Genomic DNA, 22589 nt, shown 5'->3' with positions numbered 1-22589 from the left:
AGACTATTCATGAGATGATAAAAATGGTTGGACCAATACGAGGCAACGATTGAAAAATGTGCGCTGTCAGTATTGAATTTGGAGGCTTCGAACTCAAGAGAGAAAAGGCAAGCGTGCCGAACGCCAAATGAGAAAGAAGGATGAAGTAAAGTCACCTGCTGCAAGCACTTTGAGCGGTCCTGTGCCCACGATGGGCGAGGATAAAAGGAAAAATGGAATAATGGTTCAACAATCAAAATTCATGTATGATGCTTGCATAAATTGCAAAGGGAATTAATTTAGATATAATTCGAGAAAAAGTAAATTAATTTAATTGGATTAAATTAATTTAAGGAGAATATATAAATGATTAGATCATTTATTTAATAATCCATTTGATGGATGGCTCAAGAATTAATTAATTTTGGGCTTAACACCTTTAAAATTAATTGGATTAATTTATTTGGTTTGACTAAATTAATTGATTGGATCAATTAATTAGAGTTTAGGCTTAATTGGACTAAATGAATCTTTAGACTTAGTTGGGCTAAAATTGATCCAATTAATTATTGTCCAATGGATTTTGCTTGGGCTTAATTTAATTTGATTAAATCAAGCCCGATCCATACTTGAAGTCCAAGCACATTTGAGCGAGGTTGGAGCATGTTAAGAAGGAGTTGAAACTCCACACCATGGTGAAGATAATGTAGTGGTTGTTTCATCATGGTTTAAGGTTATATACATGTGTGTGTATAGGTTGCCAAAGAGGACAAACTTGATAGTTAATGAATTTTGAATTCAATTATAAGTAATATACAAAACTACACACATATCATGTATGACCAGCACCTAATCCACGCAATTTGCTCTCTTTTCTCTCCAAAAATATTTTCCTATTTGTTCTACATTAAATTGGATTCAAGCCAGAACAAAAAATATTCTAAAAGCAGTAGATAATACTTTTAGTTTGGAGTTGTTTTCTTCTTGTTCTTTGTTCTATCTAGCAATAGAAAAAGAACTATATCTCTTCCTTAGTGTGGCGTGGACAAATTAGAGTGGTCCTAATTTCGATCCTAAAGTGAAAGGAATGGGAGGACATAAAGGGAACTAATGCACGTTACTGCTCAACTATAGAAAAAAAAAGGTAAGGTTTAATTTCTGTTTCATCCTCTAGCCACTTGTCAAGCATGTTATATGTTGATTATTATGCTTTTGACAAATACCGAATGCCCGAGAATCTCAAAGGGAACACCCCTTTGAACCTTTTTAATTATTTTTTTATTTCACACTTCTGCCGCGTTCTCAGGCCATACCGATTCTTTCAGTGGTATCAGAGCCTGATTCGGTGTTGTGGCTTTAGATTAACATTTTATTACGTGTTGAGCAAGAAGAATGTATTTAATTTGCTTTTGGAAAGCATGTTTAATGCCTTTGAAGCATGGTTATGTTTAGAAAATATATATTAATTTTGCTTTTAAATTATGGATATCGCTATATTTTTAAAAATTGAATTTTCTACAAATGCATGGTTATAATTCAGTTTTTTAATTGGAGACAATCAATAAAAAAAATTGAAAAACGGAGTTGTACGGTCGTTGTTGCCTTGCCGGCTGGTCATTGGCCAGTAGGGCGTGCGGCACCCGTGCGCACGCCCAGCACGCGGCCGGCAGCAGCCGACCGAACTGCTAGGCCGTTTTGTACCTTTTTTTTCAGAAAATTAGATTTTTGTTATTTCTACAATTTTTCTGAAATTATTAATCTTGGCTAATCTTAAATTTATTTAAATCGAATTTTTCTAAAATTAAATTATGCGTTTAATTAATTTGGAAATGGTTTCCAAACAAACAAAAAAAAATTGTACGTTGGATGAATGATTGATATCCATTTTTAAATTGCATTATTAGTATGTTTTTTCTGCATTTAATTATATTTTTGGTTTTAGATATTGGATATCTATTGTTAAATACATGGATTGCATTTATTTGTATAACATGTTTATATTGATATAAATGTGTTAATTATTATCTAATGGATAATGTAAATGTGGATGATCACAAAGTCCATTGGCCGAATGCATGGTTTAATATTATGTTGCGTGAGGCATGCATGCCTCTTTTAATTGCTTCTTGCGTTTTTAGCCTTGAAATAATAAGGCTTGATTTCTCCATCCTTTTGTACACCCACAACTTTTGATTGGGGTTTCCAATTTTAGTTGTAATTAGTGTAGTAAGTATGGTTCATTTATTGTAAACAAATGTAAGCTTCCAAGGAGAGGAAGGCCGCCCATTGGACGAAGCTCACAACGGAAGAAAAACAAAGAGGAAGGCCCATTAGAATGATAATAGGTTACTATTTTGTAATAGTTAGGGCCACACCTTAGATTGATCATAAACTCACTATGGGCTTAGTGGGTCACTTAGGATTGGGCATTTGATCATCCAACAGGGGCGTGCTAGGCTTATTTTTTCATGTGGTTTATGTTTTAATATTAGGAGTATAATGTGTTTGTAATGCATCTATTTATACTCAATGATTAGAACTGATGCATGCCAAATGTAATAATGATGAGGTCTCGATTACAACAAACTTAACTCTCACTTGGATGGTCCAAGTTAAATATTAGGCCCATAATTGATTAAAATTCAAATAGTTTGATTAAATCTAAACCTTCCATCCACACTAATGTGGTGTGGATGCAACTTTCACCCATTCATCGTCTCACGAGTCGTGTCATGTTTGGAATGGAAGAAATCTACACTATGTTGTGAACGAATGGAATATACTCCCATTTCCCTGTCTTACGAGTCATGTGGGGCGGCAGTTGAGATATTTGTTTGGTTGATGGGTCGGGCCTAACGCTAAGTAGCGTGATTCGCTTGGAGTCCTCGGGATCACGTGAAGAGGCGAAGCAAAAAAACTTGGGGATTTCATTAGATGTGAATGGTATAAGTTACCTCCCATAAAGCCTTTTTCTGTGTGAATCGTAAAAGTGGGACATGGACAATTGCGTTTGTGGACCCCAAACCCACTAGAAAATGATTTCCCAAAAATCCCACTTGAGAGTGGTGGGCTTTTTGAAGAAATAGTGGGAGAGGTTATCAACTAAAGACCAAGTCTTAAACTTGATATATAATATTAGAATAATCTACTAAATTCCTGTGGACATTTGATGCAAATGTCTAAGAATCCACTCACTGCAATTCTTGAGACTAATAAATTTAACGAACATACTACAATGATTGGCTATGAAATGTTAGGATTGTCCTAGATTTTGAGAACCAGACGTATGTTTTGGATAGGTCTCTTTCTCGGGCCTTGCCGGAAGGGTCCAAATACTAAGGACGTTTGATGTTCGAGAAGTGGCATGAGGACAATCGGAAGGTTCATAGTATTGTACTGGTGTGAATGACCAATGACATCAAAAACAATATGATAGGCATGATAATGTCCAGTTGATAATGCTCAGCGTTAGCCATGTTTATGCGGTTTCGGACCGGCATATTAGATATGCTGTCACAAAAGCGTTTTTCGATATCAAGATGATTGAAGGGTCTTTTGTACAGGAGCATGGGGTTAAGATGCTATCCCTTGTGTAGAAGTTCAAGGACTTCAAGGTTGATCTTGAAAAAGAGACGTACATTGACGTGATCCTTCAATCTCTTCTTCCCTCCTTTGACCCGTTTATCATGAACTATAACATGAATGGGCTTGACAAAGACCTTCATGAGTTGATAAATATGTTGGTCCAGTATGAGGCAATGATTGAAAAGTTTGCATCATCAGTATTGGTAGGGTAGGCTTCGACCTGAGAAACGAAAGGCAAAGGGGCCGGACACTGGAGTAGAAAGAAGGGTTAGACAAAATCAGCTGTTGCAAGCGCTCAGAGTGCTCCTGTTGCCTAGTTGGGCATGGGCAAAGCGAAACGGGAGGTGGTTCAGTAGTCATGGATTGCAAAAGATGTTTGCATTAATTGCCGTGAAAAGGGTCAATAAAAGAGGGAGTGTCCCAAAGTCTATAATCACGGTATAATTTGTTATTGAACCTAAACATGACTACTACTATACTTTTTGGGTACTGGATACTAGCTGTAAAGCTAAAATCTGCAAATGGTTTGCAGGTGGTAAAAAGGAGTAGAAGGCTGAGACAAACGGTCCTGAAACTTAGCAATGGCAAGGCTGTGGCTATGTGGTTAAATGGCTAGATAGTCTTAGCTATTGGTGATCATGCTATGATAATGTTGATAGGATATAATTATGTAACTTAGTATGATCAAATTATATTATTCCATTGTTGGACAATTTGAATAACATGATTTGATCGATGATGGTTATTTCATTTGACAAAGAATGGTTATTCTTCTATGATAGGTTGTTTACGTAATTATTTCAAGACTATCTCACAATTGGATTATGAGTGTTTATAATAAATGGTGAAATGAATAATCAAGATAAACTCATAGATCTGGCATGCGAAGTTAGGTCACATTTCTCTAGTTAGGATAAGGAAGTTGGTGAATTCAACGAGTCTAGAAATAGACAAGTTGAGCCTACAAGCTTGCAAGTCCTTCCTAAACAAGATGAGGACTGAGAAGCACTTCGTAGGACAAAGTGTGCTTGCCAATGGTCTATTTGATTGGATCCAATTAGATATTTATAAGTCATTGAATACACAGAGCCAAAAAGGGGTTCACAAGTCTAAAAACCTTGGAAAATTAGGAGAATTAGACTTGAAGTGGAGAGCAAAATTGGTTGAAAAATTAAATGCTTCAGTTAGATCGAGGCAGTGTGTATTTAGTGGGAGTTCTTGAAAAATCTGACCAGAATGGAATTCTCACTTAGTGGAGTTCTTACTTATAGTGCAACAATTGAACCGTGTCTCTGATGAGGGAGATCGAATCTTGTTGGACTTGGCTCGATTGATCTTTCACTGACGTGAGGAGTAGCTCCTTGAGGAATCAAGTGAAGAGACACCTCAGTCAAATGTAGCAAACATCATTTATAATCGAATTCTTCCACTAACTCACTATATTTCAGCCTCCTGAGGGTTGACTAGAATACCTTAGTTACCTAATAGGTACAGGTTTCTGAGTTTGACTAGTCAATTGGATTATGATCCGAAGACATAAGGAGAAACGATGTAGGACATCGGGTTGGATGAATGGCTTGGAGCCATGAGATTCGATATGGAGTACAAACTAAGTTTGAAACTTTCGATATCTAGAATATTCGTTTAAACAAGGTCAGGCAGGGTATGACTCAGGTCGAGAACGAGTTAGAAAGTCAGTGGGAGCTTAGTTGTGTTCCTAGTGTTTTAGGTGTCAACGTCTTATTCACTTGGAATGATGTGAAGATTTTGGGAAACACTGAAGCACAAACATTATTCAAGCAATTTTCCATGAAGGAATTGGATTCCTTTCCTTATCATAGGGTTGCCATCCAAAACTCAGTCTTGGAGGACTGATGAGGAGCTTAGAAAGATGTTTGACATCCTTTATGTCTTTTGCCGTTCGCAACATGGGTATGTGGTCTGATGCACTAGGCAGAATATTGTGTGAGTTTTAAGCACAACCATGGATATCGGGAGTGTATCGATAAGGCACTGCATAGGAGTCAAGATTACTCTTTAGTACCTAAATAAGGATTAAAGAAATGTTCTTCATGCAAGTCAATAGAGAGTTGATTCTGGAAGGTATGGCGACACAAGTATCCATTTATATGTGACTGGTGGCTAGTCTCAATTTGAATGTACATTCAGACTTAATGGTGATGTGGTGGCTTGGAATGGTTTCAAGTAGGATGCCACAATGGTTTTTACCATGAAAGTGAAATATATAGTGACTTTAAAAGTTGCTCAAGAAATTTTTTGAATGAAAATCCACATCTAATGGTTGAATGTGGAGCCTAGCACGGCCAAACCAGTAGTTACCTGGAGGATAACAACTAGGCAATGGCACAAGGAAAAGGATCGAGATCTCATCACAGATTCAAGGAATATTCTTAGACGCCACCATCAGTTTGGAATAATGGTAGGAAGAGGTGACGTGCGGTTGGACCGCGTCATATCAACAGAAAATATGGTAGGCCCGTGAGACCGAGAAAGTATCGCAGATTGCTCACTCAGATAGGTTTGAGGGATATAGGCGATTGGCTTTAGGTCAAATGGTTGATTGTTATAAATGGTGACCATAAAGCCAATTGTTGGCAGTTTTGGGAACCATAAATGTGATATTATCTTGATGAATGTAGTAAGCATTCATCTGTGGCACAATGTGTCTGTTGTGCTAACTATTTACATTGAACGATGTCTTAACATTAGAAAAAATACCCACAGACCAATTGAATAACCCATGTGGTTGGGTTGCGCATTGTATGGCAGCTATGAATCCTTCTGAGGGTTGGTATGAAAATTAAGTTCCAAGTCGAGGACTTTGAGATTGGGCATCGAGAGTCCTATAGAGACTTGCACTAAGTATTGCATTCATTGGACGAGTGTTGTGTTTAATCGACGACAGATATGGGATGTCTATGCAATTTTAGTAAATTAGTTGACAAGGTTGTTAATTGATTGAACTAGCTCGTGGGAATCATCATATGGAAGTTTTGGAGGCTTAGTCGGTATGACTTGAATTCCCGGCTCCGATAGTACAGGATTAGTCCTTGGACTTGAGGAATCATGGCAGTCGCATGCATATGATGGTTGTATCTTGGATTTGGCGAGAGATGGTTGTATCTTGGATTTGGCGAGAGATGATTGTATCTTCGATGTGGTCGTTATAAGCCTTTTCCAGTGTAGTCGTATTATGTATTGAGGACGGTGGTTTTCAACATATATCCTCAACACCACCACCACCCCCACCACCACCACCACCATATGTATCAGTGCCTGAAGTTGCCTCTAATAATGACCTTTCTATAGTCATTGTTACCAATGATTATTGTTTTCTTCCATTGACTATTTTATGAGCTTATTTCAGTAAGTCATCTTATTTAATTTAATTCTATTGTAACTGCCTGTTTATTGCCAGCCTAACCGAGAGGATGAGTATGCTAGGATCGAGGCATCTGGTGGCAAGGTCATACAATGGAATGGGCACCGTGTTTTTGGTGTTCTCGCGATGTCAAGGGCTATTGGTAGGTCATGCATTGCCATATGTGTAACAGTTGGTCATCAATTTACTCTTTCCATGCATGTGCGTACAGAAGTTGCATGTTTTTGTTGTTGCTTCTGACTTGCGGTACATTGTCTTTTGTGTTGCGAAGTTTATGGAACTCTTTTCTCTCATTTAATTCATGTACACTAATTTCTGGCTGTCAAACCAGATAAAACTTATCTGATTTGCTTTTGATTATCTCAGCAAATCCAGCATTGGTAGGAGAATTTCAGTACGAGTTTTTGTTGTGAAATTGCACAACAAAAAGATACATTCTTCTTTTTTATTTTCTTTCAAAGCTCGGATGCAAGAAGGGACAGGTCTCACATTTCTTACCTCTCTGCTCTGTTGTAATGATCCTCAAGTATTTTTTGATTGCTGGTGACCGGATAAAGCTTTATGTTTGTGCATTTTATATGTCATCACCTATTCTATTAGCATTGGGAAAGAAGGAACTCGATATGGTACTTGGAAGAACTTAAATGTTTAGACTGTGTGTGATCGCTATACGGATTTCTAATATGCTTATCTATATTTTGCTTCTCGATACGCATTTTTATTTTAGTTTTTTTGCCTTCATTTTTATGATTGTAGATATTTAGCGACAATGCTTTTTCATGGTTATTCCTGAACAATATTGATGAAGTTTATGCTATGAACTGAAACTTCCGCTGCTCTCCCTCATACTTCTCAAGTGATAGATACTTAAAGCTGTGGATCATAACAGAACCTGAGGTCATGTTTGTGCCTCATGCTAGAGAAGACGAGTGTCTTGTTCTGGCCAGTGATGGCTTATGAGACATAATGACAAACGAAAAAGTTTGTGAGGTGGCTAGAAAAAGAATCTTACTGTGGCACAAAAGGAATGCGTCGAACCCATTGGCAGATAGAGGGCAAGGAGTTGACCCTGTTGCACAAGCAGCAGCCGATTACCTCTCAAACCTCGCCCTTGGGAAGGGAGCGAGGATAATGTTTCTATAATTGTAGTCGACCTGAAAGCCCAAAGGAAGTTCAAGGTCAAATCTTAATGACCCCGTCGACCGGTTCTGATATAGTTTTGTACTCTTATTTTTACATAACCAGTCCATTCATTTTTCATATGGGCTTCAAGTGTGTAAGAGAATAGTTACCGGTATGTGACATAGAAACAAGTGGGATAATGACCTGTGTAAGAATTCTTGCCAAGAACCGTGGCAACTGTATTCTATGTAATTTCGATATATGTTGCGTTATCAGTACATTTGGATGAATAAATACTCAGACTACATAGCTCTTGTTTGCTTAAGCTACTGTGTCTATGTGGGTGGTTATGTCTATGACCATGTTGTTTGGATCGTCTCCCGTCATGGGTTTGTTGTATTCGGTCTATACCATATATTAAGATTATAAGACAAGCCCAGCACTGTGAAAATGTTGAACCTTGGACCATTGGAGTATCTTCTAAGAGCCGACTTACTTAGGATTGAATTGCTAACATAGACGCAACCCATCAGACTATTCTTTTGCTCTAATCATATGGAAGGAAGGCCCGCATAATTTTATAAAACATTAAAGTATATTTATATACATACTAGCGTAGACTTCGTGCTATACACACGATTATATAACTATATATGTATAGGATTAAATACAATTAAATTTCCCTTGAAAATACAAAATTATATTGTTTTCTAAAAAAGGTTTTAAAAAAAATTCATTGTTTATAGTTGTCCTCCGTTTGTTAGAATTTGAATGAAAAATATTGACGTTAATAAAAGAAATTATATAAATTTTTAATTTTATCATCATTTAATATTTTTATGTAATAGTTTTGAAAAAAAATATATGATGTTAGCATCACTCCATGTATATATATATATATTAGTTTTATCCCTTTACAAATACAAATATATATATATATAATTGTTAGATAAGAAGCAAAAAAAAGACTTATATAATTTTTCTTTTTTGTTAATGTTGGTATTTTTTATCCAAAATTATAATGGAAGAGGGTCGAGTATAAACGAAATTTTTTTAAAAAAAATATAAGTATAGTTTCAAAACTTTTTCAAAGAAAAAATTCACGAGCAAAGAACAGAGGATGCATCTCACCAGTAATTGTACCCTTAAATTAGGGGTGGTCAAAAAGTCCTAAAATCACTCGAATCAAATCCAATTCAACTGTTTTATATGATTTATTTTTCAAATTATAATTTTAAATTTAGAGTAAAATCTCACTGCATTATTGGTTGAGTTTCAATTTAGAACTTAAAAAGGTTACAAAAAAAACGGATCACACCGCTAAATATGTATTTATTTTTTAATTATATATAAAATAATTAATTTTTTTAGAAGAATTTCAGATTCGAATTGTATAATCTCAAAAATTCATATGTTATCAATGATGCACATTACAAAGCTCATTTTTTTTAAAATTATATTTAGACTTATCGTTTAATTTTTTAAACCAATTCAAATTTTAAGCCCATCTAAAGATTGTCACAATTTGGATTCATTTTTTTTCCTGTTTTTTTTTTCTCCGCCTTTTCCTCTTCTCTCTTTTCTCTCTCACTACTTTCTTTGTTCTGTCTTTCTATCTTTTTTATCTCTATTCCCTCTAAAATCGATCATTGGCTTTTGTCGGATTAATATATATGATCTTATATTTTAATCTACTTAAAATTGTAGAGAGAATTTGTGGTTTGTGGTGCATAATGTTGGTTTACTACATACAAGCACTTATTTCATTTATTGAACTTTGTTAGTCTCAACGTTTTATTATTGTTATAAATATTAAAACCGTCAAATTGTCCGCAACAGCACAAAATTGCACCTTTGATTTTGGTTTTAATAGTAACAATTAAAAGAATATTTTATAAAATTAGCAATAACAATTTAATTTAAAAATAAATTAAAAAAAGAAATAAAAACCGCACCGTGAGAATCCCTACCTAAATGGTGTAAAGTGCCATTTTTATAATTTATTATCTGTATTGTGCAAAAACACAATAATACCGGGGTGCAAAATGAAAATTATCCTTTATTTGGATATCTTCTCTAGATTCTCTCTCTCTCTCTTGTGGGATTGTGGACATGTTTGCACAAACTTCTACTTTTGAAAAAATAATTATTGTCAAAAAAAGTTAAAAATTATAAGAGAATAAAAAGTGAGTAGTTTTTTGGGGAAAAAAAAATAAAAACTAAATTGAACAGTGTTTGAAGAAAAAATATTTCTAAAATAAACTTAATTGATTTAAAACTATTTTATTTCTATATATTAAAAAAGATACTATTTTTTGTTTATTATTTAATTTATTATTTGTCAATAATAATTATTATTTTTCACAAAAAATAATAAATTTTATTTTGATTGATGTATTTTATATTTAGTTTTAAAAAGAATATGTTTAATTTTATAATACTCGTCCTAAGTAATATAATTGTTGATTTATACACAATAACTAGACTTGCATACTTGCAAAAAAAATATTTTATTAATTAATCAAATAATAATATGTGAGCGAAATAATACAATTAAATGATATAGCAAATAAAGTACAAAAAATTAAAAATATTAAATATGTGAAAGTGTAAATTTGATTATTATTAAATTATTTGAATTCTTTAAAAATTCCAATATCAGTTTTAAACATACAACTTTAAAAATAAATAACAAACGATAAAGTTGAATTAAGATTATTATAATAGAAGTAACATATTCAAAAGTAAAGTTGGATTTATTTATAAAAAAGGCAAAGCAGCTAGAAGTACCCCAAAAATATTATTTTAGTCATTTTAGAAGTAGAAATTGACATTCCAAATATTGCAAAAATACCCTTTTTTTTTTTTTTTCTTAAATCAAAAGCTAAAAGACATTTTTTTGAAACGGTCGCAAAAATAACTGTTTTGCTATCCTTGTTACAACACCAATTTGGCTTCGAAGTAGCTGCTGACCGAGAACGAGTGGAGGACGCTGTTTGCATGTACAACAAATTAAGAAAATAAGAGTAAACTAAGTAAAATAAAATATACTAATTTTATTTATTTATTTTGTTGAAAATTAATTCAGAAAGAGTCTTGAAAACGTAAAATCAGCTAAAACACAAGCACAAATTTTTAAAAAAAAAAAAAGAAATACTTCTTGAATGCAAATTGAAAAAATAATTTTACCCATGAGATGATTATGTGTATACATATATACAATTACATATTGCTTTATAACTATAAAATATTGATAAGACGAGTACATAGTCTTCAACTCCTCCGGGTCCGGGGTCAGGGTCAGCATCTGCAGTAGAGTTCCGCAATAGACAAACTCTGTTTTCAGTTATTTTTTCACCTGTTAATTTCTTGAACACGCGTACAGAGTCTTCAACTCCTCCTCGGTCAGGGTCAGCGTCTGCAGTGGAGTATTTTTTCACTTGTTAATTTGTTGAACTCGTGTACAGAGTCTTCAACTCCTCCTGGGTCAGGGTCAGCGTCTGCTGTAGAGTTCCGCAATAGACAAACTCTGTTTTCAGTTGTTTTTTCACCATTTAAAAACGAATCTACGCCCTTCACATTCTCACACAAACTCTTCTTCTTGTTTCAGTAGTTCTCTCTCTGTCTCATTGGCAAAAACAAAGCAACGCAGTTTTCTCTTTTCGCTGGTGAAGGCAAGCATGGCATTGCAGCGGCGGCGTCGTCATACAGGGAATCTAGAGAGGTTTGTTTTTTCTATTTTCTGGCTTCTTTTCCACGAGTCTTGGTATAGGAGTTATGATTTTGTCCTTTTTTGCATCTGTGTACGAGTTTTTGCCAAGAACAGTCGCAACTGTACTCTGTGTAAATTCGATTTATTTATATGTTGTGTTATCAGTAGATTTGGATGAATATATAATTAGACTTGTATAGCCTGTTTGCTTTGTTGGAAAAATAAAAGCTGTGCCGTGGTGGTGGTGGGGTTATGTCTTGAAAATATTAAGACTATTGGCAATGAACCATCACAACTTAGATGCTGTAATTTGATTGAATGTTTCAGTAGTTTTAGGTGTAAAAAGTACAAGTCGGAGCAGTGAAATAGGTCTGCCCTTAAGTTAAGACCATTGATTCTTTACGTTCAGTAGCATGCCATTGGGATCGGTTCCTTGGCCTCTATCTGCTAATGGATTTGTTGTCTTCTTTTTGTGCCGGAATCATAGGTATGAAGTTCTAAACATTTCATGGTCTACCACTACCAGTATCATTCAACTTTCTTCTTTCTCATGCAACTTTGGAGCAGAGATAATGTGTTAAAATGTACTAAGTTGAAGGAGTATTTGTAGAAGCCACGTTTGAGTTGTATACAATGTACACGCGGTCGAGTTTCTACAATTACGTCTATATTCTGTTGCTATCTGTTGTATTTTTAATAGAATTTGTTATTCTCTGCAATAAAAGAATATACGTTGACGTAAAGTTTTATACATACATTTATCAAAATCCTGTTCCATGAAAATCCTATAAATAAAAGTTAATCTTATATTTGAGGTAGTTTTTAGATTACATGTTATAATTTTTTTTGAGTATTTTATACTTTTACTCTAATTCACCTATTAGCTTAAGCATTATAGTGATGATATTTTGTTTTGCATTTTTTTTTAATTTTCTTTTGGTGGGGTGGGGGAATGTTATTGAATCCCATTTGTGTGGATGCAAGGAAATTATTTTAGCATACTCATTATTATTTTATAGTAACTTTTTTTTACAATATTTTGCAACTTTATTTTAATTCATTTGTTAATTTAAAGATTGGAGTGCTAACTTTTATTTTGCAAATGATGATTGTTTTGTTGAAATTTTGTAAAACTCCATTTATTTGTACATCTCAATAGAAAATTTTTGCACTCAACATTACGAAAGGCCCTCATAATTTTATAAAACATTATGGCATATTTACACACATATATTTTTACATATAATCTTACAAGAATTATTCATGAAGTTATGCTTTGAACTCAAGTTTTCCCTGCTCTTGCTCTTGCGCATGTTTCTCAAGTGATAGATACTTAAAGTTGTGGATCATATTAGAACCCAAAGTCGTGTTTTTGCCTCGTGTTTTAGAAGACGAGTGCCTTGTTCTGGTTAGTGATGACTTATGGGGTGTAATGACAAGTGAAGACGTTTGTAAGATAGCTAAAAAATGAATATTAATATGGCACAAAAAGAATGCAACGAATCCATTTGTAGCTCTGAGACATAAACATGATTCAACATGAAAATCCTATTTGTAGAAGTCGAAGATTTTGAGGTATGTTTTACATCACACATTCATCATACTCATCTCTTTTTTTTTTTTTTTGATGAATTCAACATACTCATTATCATTTTATAGTAATGTTTTACAATCTTTACCTTAATCTCCTTATATTTTAAGCATTGAATGTCATTACTCTGGAGGATATCATGTAAGATAATTTATATTATTGAATTGTTAATAAAATATTTTTAAATATTATATCATATTGGTTACTAGTTATTTCCTTGTTAGAAGAAGATACTAGCGAATGAAAAGATAGTTTCGGTGATAATAATTTGTCATCCCATTCCAACCAGTCACCTTCAGAAGATTGTGAAAATGAATTTGATCCCCTTTTGTAATTATGTGGATTGTGGATTGTATTGAATTATCTTTATTTTGTGGATTGTATTGAGTTATCTTTATTATATGTATTTTTGCTTAAATATTTTATTATATTTGAATTTATAGATTATTAGAGTCAAATAAAATATAATTTTATTATTAAATATTAAATTTAAAAATTTTGAAAAAAATTACAATGATTACCTTGCAAATGTCGCTGCAAAGAAAAAAGATTTGCAACGGATTGTAACTTCCATTGCAAATGAAAATGATTTTGCAACGCATTTTAGAAAAATATTTTGTTGCAAAATTTGTATGGAATGTTGATGCAAAAAATGTATTTCAATATTGCAACGACTTCCATTCTAATGTCATTGTAAACAAAGATTATTTTGCAATGGCTCATATTAAAATATTTGCAATGGACTATTGGTGCGAAAATGTTTTGCAATATTACAACGACTTTTCTGTTGCAAATAAAAATTAATTTTGCAACGAAATGATCATCAACATTACCACTGATATACCATTGCAAAATATGAAAAGTCAAACTTTAAAATAATGTTTTGCAATAGAAATTTACAACGAATAAAAAATCGTTGGAAAAATTTTCAACGGCTGAAAAATTAGTTGCTATATAGCAGTGTACCTATAGCAACGGACAATATTCCGTTGCAAAAGTTCGGAACAAATCTATTTTGCCACGAATTTTTCATGAAATTCTTTTGTTGTAGGTCTATTTTTTTCTATTGTACATATATATATATGTATATATTTATTTTTTTTTTGTTTTCGTATATTGTTAAAATTTATTTATTTTGGTAAGTACTATGAACTCTACTTAAGGCTTTGGTTTAATAATTATCGATTAGTTATTATAATTTTTTTGTGTAAATGTGTTTGCGAGGATGAAACTAATTATATGTTTAAAATGCTTTTTGGTAAATTTATTATGTCAGACTAGATATAAAAAAATAAATAATGGTGCATATCCTTTTGTTTTTCTACTTTAATAATGTTAAAATTTATAAATAACTATGATATTTAGCTAATAGCTTATAAATAATTTAGTAATAACTATTTTTGTATATCTCTTATAATCTTATAACAATATGCTAATATATTTAGTGAATGATAAAAATATTCAAACAATTTTTTATCGTTCCGTATGTTTATAATAGTCAAATTATTCATTTTTTTTTTAAAAAAAAAGAATTAATAGTTACATTCCAATAAAAACTCTCTCAATGGGTGAGAACGTCTTGAGAAACTCGCAATCTCATATGGAATAAGACTACTTTTTGGTGGAATAAGTAAGGGAAAAAATTCAGAGACCTCCTTAAATAATAAGAATGTTTAAAATTTTTCTATGAAAATTAAAGTATCAAATACCTCTGTGTGATATAAAATATAGTTAAAAAGCTCCTTCCCTATAGAAATTGGGACTGCAAAATTGCTATGAAAGTGCTTGTTTCTTGATATTTTTGTCCTTCTCCACATCTAATATATAATATTATATATATTTATTAATAATAAAATATTATTTTATATAATAATTCTTTATATAATAAAATATTATTTTAATTAAATTTAATTATAGATTAATTTATATGTTAAAAAGAAAAAGTAGCGGCGTCGGCGGCGATCGTCGCCCATCTCCATCGAGGGCGATTACGTCGCCTAGACGGGCAGTGAGTGGTGGGGAGTGGGGGTGGGGGTTATAATTATTATTTTAAATTTTTTTATAAATTATAATTATATATATTATTAATATATTTTAATAGTTATAAATTATATATATTATAAATTAAAAAAATTATATATTAATAGGCCTAGTTTGATCGGTTGATTAGAAGGAGTATTTTAGTCATTGTTTCTAAAAAATAGACTCAAATTGACCAGGGGGCAGTGTGATTATTTATTAAAAATATAGGGGTGATTTTTTATACTAAAAATTTTATAATGATATATCAAAGGGGTCAAAATGAATTTAACCCAATAAATAAGTGAAATTTCTCCAATCTTGACATTAAAAACTCCATCTCCTAGTAATCATTGTCCTAAATCTCACAAATAGTCCTCATATATTTAACTTAAATCCAACTCCCAAAAAAAAAAAAGAATTAACAAAACTATATTACTTATCATAACTGAAACGAAAGAATGGAAAAAATTTAGTACAAAATTATCTTAAGAAAGTATCGTTAACAATGAAGATTCTAACAAAGGCAAGACTAATAATCTTATACTGTCAGTTAAAAAGCAAAAGAAACCCCTTTGAGGTGCGCAATCTCAGGCTTGAATCGCCACAGGTCGTGCCCTCACCCACTCGAACGTGAGTTCCTTGCGCAACCCATTTGAGGCGAATGACAAGTGAAGCTTATAGTTGATGCTCCTCATAATTTTTATAGTTTTGGCATCTGATCCCAATTGCTCAGCTACCTCGCGTTCTCGAAAAGGTTTTCGGACCTAAGAAAAGAGCAAATCATTAGGCTTGAGAGGTTTACAACTAAAACCCTCCGATATTTAAGTTAATAAAAGGGTTTGAGATAGAATCTCAATGTATTTATTATAGATTTTAGTGTAATAAATATCTTACCATAAATGAACTATACAGTTGCATTTATAATATTTGAATAGATCCCCTTGCCTATCTGAAGGGGTTCCCTTGCATTGTGTCATGTATTGTGATCTTACTTTGTATGATATCAGGCAAATCAACGGCCCTCGGCAATGGATCCTTTAGGCCGAGTCGCAGGTCGGACCCGATCTCGATTGAGAGTGCGCGGATCTTCGGCCTGAACGTGTAGTAAATGTTTTAAGGGCATTTGTGTGATTTCATTGATAATTTCCTTAATCCCCATCGACATCCACAAGCTTGCAGCTTAGCATGTACTTTCTAGTCGATGTGGTGAAATTTAGCCCAAATTTGCGTACTCCTAACGTAACAGCCCAATGTATCCAGTAACAAACTAGGCATATATCACCGAGTACATCATACAATTAAAATAATAGAAGAAAATTTTGTTAACCATGTGCTTGTAACCATGTGCGTATATTGTATATTATTATAGGCGTATGCGGATTAATTTACTCTTTAAATTTCTCTTTTTTTTTTTTTTTTGGACTAGCTCAGAGAATTACAGTAATTTGTTACTGGATACATAGGGCTGTACTTTAGGAATAAGCAAAATTCTCCTATTGTAATTTTTAAATTAAAATAAAAATTATGGTCAAGACTAATATCATGGTAACATATAAATATGTGTACAAATAATTAAAAAGATGTTTAAGAAACAAAATCAGGTCAATTTGACATTTAAAATTTACAACACCAGCCCCTAAAAATTGAGATATAGAATAATAACATTCGATCATAGATAATTAAGACTTCCTTATTCTTTTTTCAAAGAAAAAAACATTACCATCAGAATCTTCACTTGCATGAAAAAATTTATAACAATAATTTTACCATCAAGAAGAGATATAGGCGTCTGATTTAGTGCAATTCCACTCCTTCTTGGACCTTGATTCATCCATAATAATAACAATTAATTTATTTTGATTAATCAACATAGAATTGTCTTCCTTTATCCTTAAGATCAATCAAAGAAATTATTCAGGGGTATGAAAAAATACCAAGAAAAATAAAAATAAACTCCAAATTTTTTTTTAAAAAAATCAAATATTGTGATCAATTATGAAGCACTCAAATTTTGTCGACCATCAAGAAAAATTTAAAATAAAAAAGAGATAAAATGAACAATATTAATATAAAATAACAGAGCAAGAAAGAAATGTAAGTGAGCAAGATGATGAAAAAGAGATCAAAGGAGAAATTGCACGAGAAAAGAGTGAGGCAACGTTGGATTTTATAGTAGAAATTTTGTTTGGTAGATGGTGTGTAAGAATTCAAAATGATAATTTCTCCAAAATTTCGATTATCTTTGAAGGAGACTACGCAATGAACATAAATGAAAGATATCGACACGTTTCAATGTAGAAAATCTCAACCTAAAATCTAATGATTCGATGCAAATTACAGAAATATCAACTCATTTTAATGCAAAAAATCTCAACATAAAATCTAATGATTCAATACGAAATACACTGCATAAAATATTAAATACAAAAGCATATTCACACCGAATACAAGTACTCATGACAATCACTCTAAAATATTTAGATACATAAAATATAGACATGTTCTAATTAAAATACCATTATACTAGTTAAAAGTTTTAACTTTTTCAATTGTACAATAAACATAATAACTTCTCAAGAATTGTACAATAAATCTTTGGTAAAAACATAAGAAGGTTGATGTTTGGTTGGAATGTGTTTAAGTGCAAGGAATCATTCTTTGTACTTATCTCGTACTAAATGACAATCTATTTCAAGGTATTTTGTTCTCTCATGGAAGACAAGACTGTCTACAATGTAAAGGGCTGCTTGGTTGTCGCAAAAGAATGGAATTGGAGTAAGTATTGTAATCTGTAAGTCTAAAAGAAGGTTGTATATCCATATAAGCTCACAAGTAGTTGATCCCATACTTCGATATTTTGCTTCAGCACTAGAGCGAGCCACTTTCTTCGTCTTCCATGATATCAAACTTTCTCCAAGGAACACACAATAACCTCTCAAGGACATTCTAGTGCCCTTGAATGTAGCCAATTCAGCATGACAAAATGCAGTGATATTGAAATATGCTTCTAAAGGAAAACACAATCCTCTGTTCATAGTCCCTTTAAGATATCTCACAAGAAAAAGTGTTGTGTTCTTATGTGCCTTGCAAGGATGTTGCATGAACTGGCTAAGTTGTTGAGTACTATAGCAAATATCAGGCTTAGTGAACCCTAAGTACAATAGTCTGCCAGAAGGCTTCTATAGGATTCAGGATTTGACATTTGTTCTTCTTCAAAAACTGTGAGTTTAAAACCTATTGGCAGAGGGTTTGAAGTGGCTTTAGCCTGCATAAGTCCTGCATTTGTCACAATTTCTCTTATATATATTGTTTGAGTGATTATAATCCCTTGATTAGACCTTGCAATTTCCAGACCAAGGAAGAACCTTGCTAGTCCAAAGTCTTTAACAGTGAAAAGTCTGTCTAGGTATTACTTCATTTATGTAAGTACTTGCTTTGATGGACCTGTAATTAGGACATCATCCACATTTACAAGCAAACAAAAAAATTGTGACGTCCATAGAATTTTTCACGTAATTGAGAGACTAACTGGTAATTATTAAAACTTTAAATTTGATTAGTAAATAAATTATAGATTGAATTTCGGATATAATAAAACTTGAACGGATTAAATTGAAGTTTGTTATAATATTTGGGGCAAATTATATTAATTAAGGAAATTGAAAAGGACATCATTGGTATTTTGAGAAAAGGTCAATTGAATATATACAATAATAATAATATTTTTTATATATAAATAATATATATACATATATATATACACAATGAGTGAGGAGAGAGAGAGAGTTTGAAGTGAGGCGGTGGGGCCTCTCCTTTTTACTCCTCATTTCAACACACACACACACATTAATACACACACATTCACACACTTACAGAACCCAATTACACATACACAGTTCCGCAATATCAGTACGAAATTTTGATTATAATTTATATTAATTTATATAATTATATATATAATTAGTTCTTTTACTAAATATAGTTTATATTGAGCGATATACTATTTAATCGGAGTACTTTATGATTTTGATTATTTAAATTAGTGAAACCATTAAATATCACAATTGCTATAAAAATAATATAGTTGGGTAATTAAAATATTAGATTTGTTAAATTTAATTATTATTACAGCTAATTCACACAATTCCATCAGAATGATTAACCAAATATGTAATTTTATGTATTGTTGCTTAATTAAATTGTATAGCAACGATAAATTGACAGAAAATTCATAGAAATGTCTCAAAAAGTTATAAAGAATATTATGTTATTAAGAAGGGAAGATGGGGTTTTAATGATAATCTCATTTACGAATGTTATTAAAAACGACAGTTATAAATATATAAGGGGTTTGATTAAGTGAATTCTTATGAATTATTTGGTAAATTGAATATATTGATTATACGTATAACATTCTATTATAGGACCTGACGACAAAGTAGAGGGTTTAGCGGTCCCTCGTGAAACCGAAGCATTTTGGGATATAAGGTAAGTATAGCTAATTGGATTTATATATATATCTATATGTGTAGTATTGTATATATTATATATATTGGTTTCTTGGATGCAAATGTGGACTTGACTTTATATTATTATGAGTAGCTTTCGTATATTGATTGTTTTTATAATTAATTGTGCACTATTTGTTAGATTATCATAATATTGGTAAAATTGTTACTATGTGATAAGTGATGGTAATGTAGAGATATGCGGGGATATGATTATGTGATAATCATATAATTGATTGTTGATGAAATCAAATTGGGAATTGTTATTGAGAAAGTGATTATTATAAAGAATAGAATGACGATTGTGAGTTGAAATAAAAGATAATGCTTACCTAGTTGGAAACACAGTCAATGGTTTATGAAAATGTGATTGATGATAATGTGATTGATAATGAGATATGAAAAATATATGATTTAAGCTAGGTACCATGGCGCGGGGAATATCCTGTGTTGTTAGCTACACACGGGGGTGGTGTGGGGGTACCATGTTTGTTGTGATGTCCTGTGCTATATTGCTACACAGCTGGAGTAAACGAGTGTAGGGATATCACACAACGGGTATCTTGTGCTGTATATGATATGATGATGGCTGACGAAACCATTGACTGATATTCTCCAATTAGAGTAAGTGGGGCCCTTAACTAATAAACGATAATGTCGAATATTATGTCATGGATTGATTTATAGTTGTGAGTATGTATTACTGCTTACATCTGATATTGCTATATGATGAATGACTATTGTTGATGTGACAGCATGTACGTGAATTGTTGCCTGTGTATATATATAAACTGATTGGCTATACTTATTGAGTAGGCAGCTCATTCCTTGCCACGTACTTTTCAGGAAATAGGTCACACTGATTAGCCACATTGGACTTTGAGCGGTGCCGTCGTCTTTATTAGGTGGGTCAGCCGTGACATCTGAAGCCAGAGTTTTTTATTGTTGGGTTGTTAAATATTTTGGTCTTTTATCGGGATATATATTTAAAGTTGTGGTATGATTTTCCTTTAGGTTATGTACATGAGCACATCTTGTGAGGGTAAATATAAACTTTTGATTATATCTGATACCTTTTGTGATATATATATTATATTAATAAATTAGAATTTATTTTACGAGTTAAAAGTGAATTAGTTATAGAATGAGTTCTGATTAAAGAAAGGATGAAATAGTAATAATTAGATGTAGCGAGTAGGGGGTGCTACAAAAATCCTGCAGGTGTTAGTTTAGTAAATAAACAATGATCATGTTTTGACTGAATGAAGACAAAATTTTCCAATTTTGTTGTAAATTCTAAGTTCCATTGTGTTGAGACTTGTTTTAAGCCATAAAGAGATTTTTTTAGTTTGCAAACATGCCATTCAGGGACATTATATCCTTCAGGTGGCTTCATATATATTTCTTCATTAAGGTTCCATGCAAGAATGCATTATTTATATCTAACTGGTGTAAATACTATTTTAGTTAAGCAGCAACAACGATAAGAACTCTCACTGTTATAGCCTTGGCCACAGGTGAGAAACTATCAATGTAATCTATACATTCTATTTGGTTATAACCATTAGCCACTAATCCAGTTTTATATCATTTTATGGATTCATCTGTTTGACCTTGATCTTAAAAATCCATTTGCTGCCTATAACTCTTTTGTTGTGAGGAAGTTTAGTTATTTCCCATGTTTGATTTCCTTCTAGTGCCTTAAGTTCTACAGCCACTGCTTCTCTCCATTCTCTTTTGTTGGCTGCTTGAGCATAAGTTCTAGGCTCTTGTGGAAGCTGGGAAGCTGTGAGTAATCAAGTATGCATTGAGTGGCTGTGGATAATTGTAGGCAAGTCTGAAGAATCAGGGCTGCTAGAACATATAAAGTCTTGGAACTTTATTGGTCTAACCTTTAATCTAGAAGATCTTCTTAGTGTTTCATAGTGTTTCATTTGGTCTATGATTAACTTCTTCATTTCCTTGTTCAAGTGAATTGTCTGCAGGATACCTATTGTCATTGTTTTGATCAGTTTCTGAGGCACGCTTAGAGTTAACAGTTTCCTTCTGGTCCAGATCATCAAGTATTTGAGGTATGGGACAAGTGACAAGATCAGGCTGATGTCCCATATAAGAAAAAACATCCTCTTTAAATGTTACATCTCTAGAGATTAAATTAATCCTTCTATTCAAGTATATGCTTGGAGCATATCCTAAGCATATACACTTCTGTGCTCTGAGATCAAATGGATTTATGGGGTAGTACATTTTGCAGAACACAAACACCCAAAAGTTTTGAAATAATTGTAATTCACTGGTTTATTATATAACACTTCATATGGTGTTTTCGATTCTAAAACATGTGAAGGTATCCTATTAATTATATAGGTTGCTGCAAGAATTGCATTTGTCCAAAACATTTTAGGCCCATTAGATTGAAACGTCAATGCTCTAGCTATTGGTAAAAGGTGTTTGTGCTTTCTTTCTACAACACCATTTTATTGGGGAGTATAAATGCAACATGTTTGATGTATTATTCCTTCTCTTTTAAAGAAATTCTGACACTGTTCACCAAGAAACTCAAATCCATTATCACTTCTTATGACCTTAATTCTTTTATCCAATTGAGTGAGTATCACTTTGTGAAAGTCAATTAGCAAATTAATAGTTTGAGAGCTGAATTGCATT

General features: G+C 32.5%; 1 long non-coding RNA gene across 1 annotated transcript; it reads left to right on the top strand.

Annotated features, from left to right (window-relative positions):
• Positions 1-11566: 11566 nt before the first annotated feature.
• Positions 11567-12544, top strand: LOC110011856 (uncharacterized). Its single transcript, XR_002286916.2, has 2 exons — positions 11567-11813; positions 12289-12544. It is a non-coding gene; the product is annotated as an uncharacterized LOC110011856 (long non-coding RNA).
• The last annotated feature ends 10045 nt before the right edge of the window (positions 12545-22589 follow it).

Source organism: Sesamum indicum, linkage group LG4 (genome assembly GCF_026168435.1).
Source record: "Sesamum indicum cultivar Baizhima isolate 11 linkage group LG4, ASM2616843v1, whole genome shotgun sequence".
NCBI classification, from domain to species: Eukaryota; Viridiplantae; Streptophyta; class Magnoliopsida; order Lamiales; family Pedaliaceae; genus Sesamum; species Sesamum indicum.
This window is presented reverse-complemented; position numbering and strand designations above follow the sequence as displayed.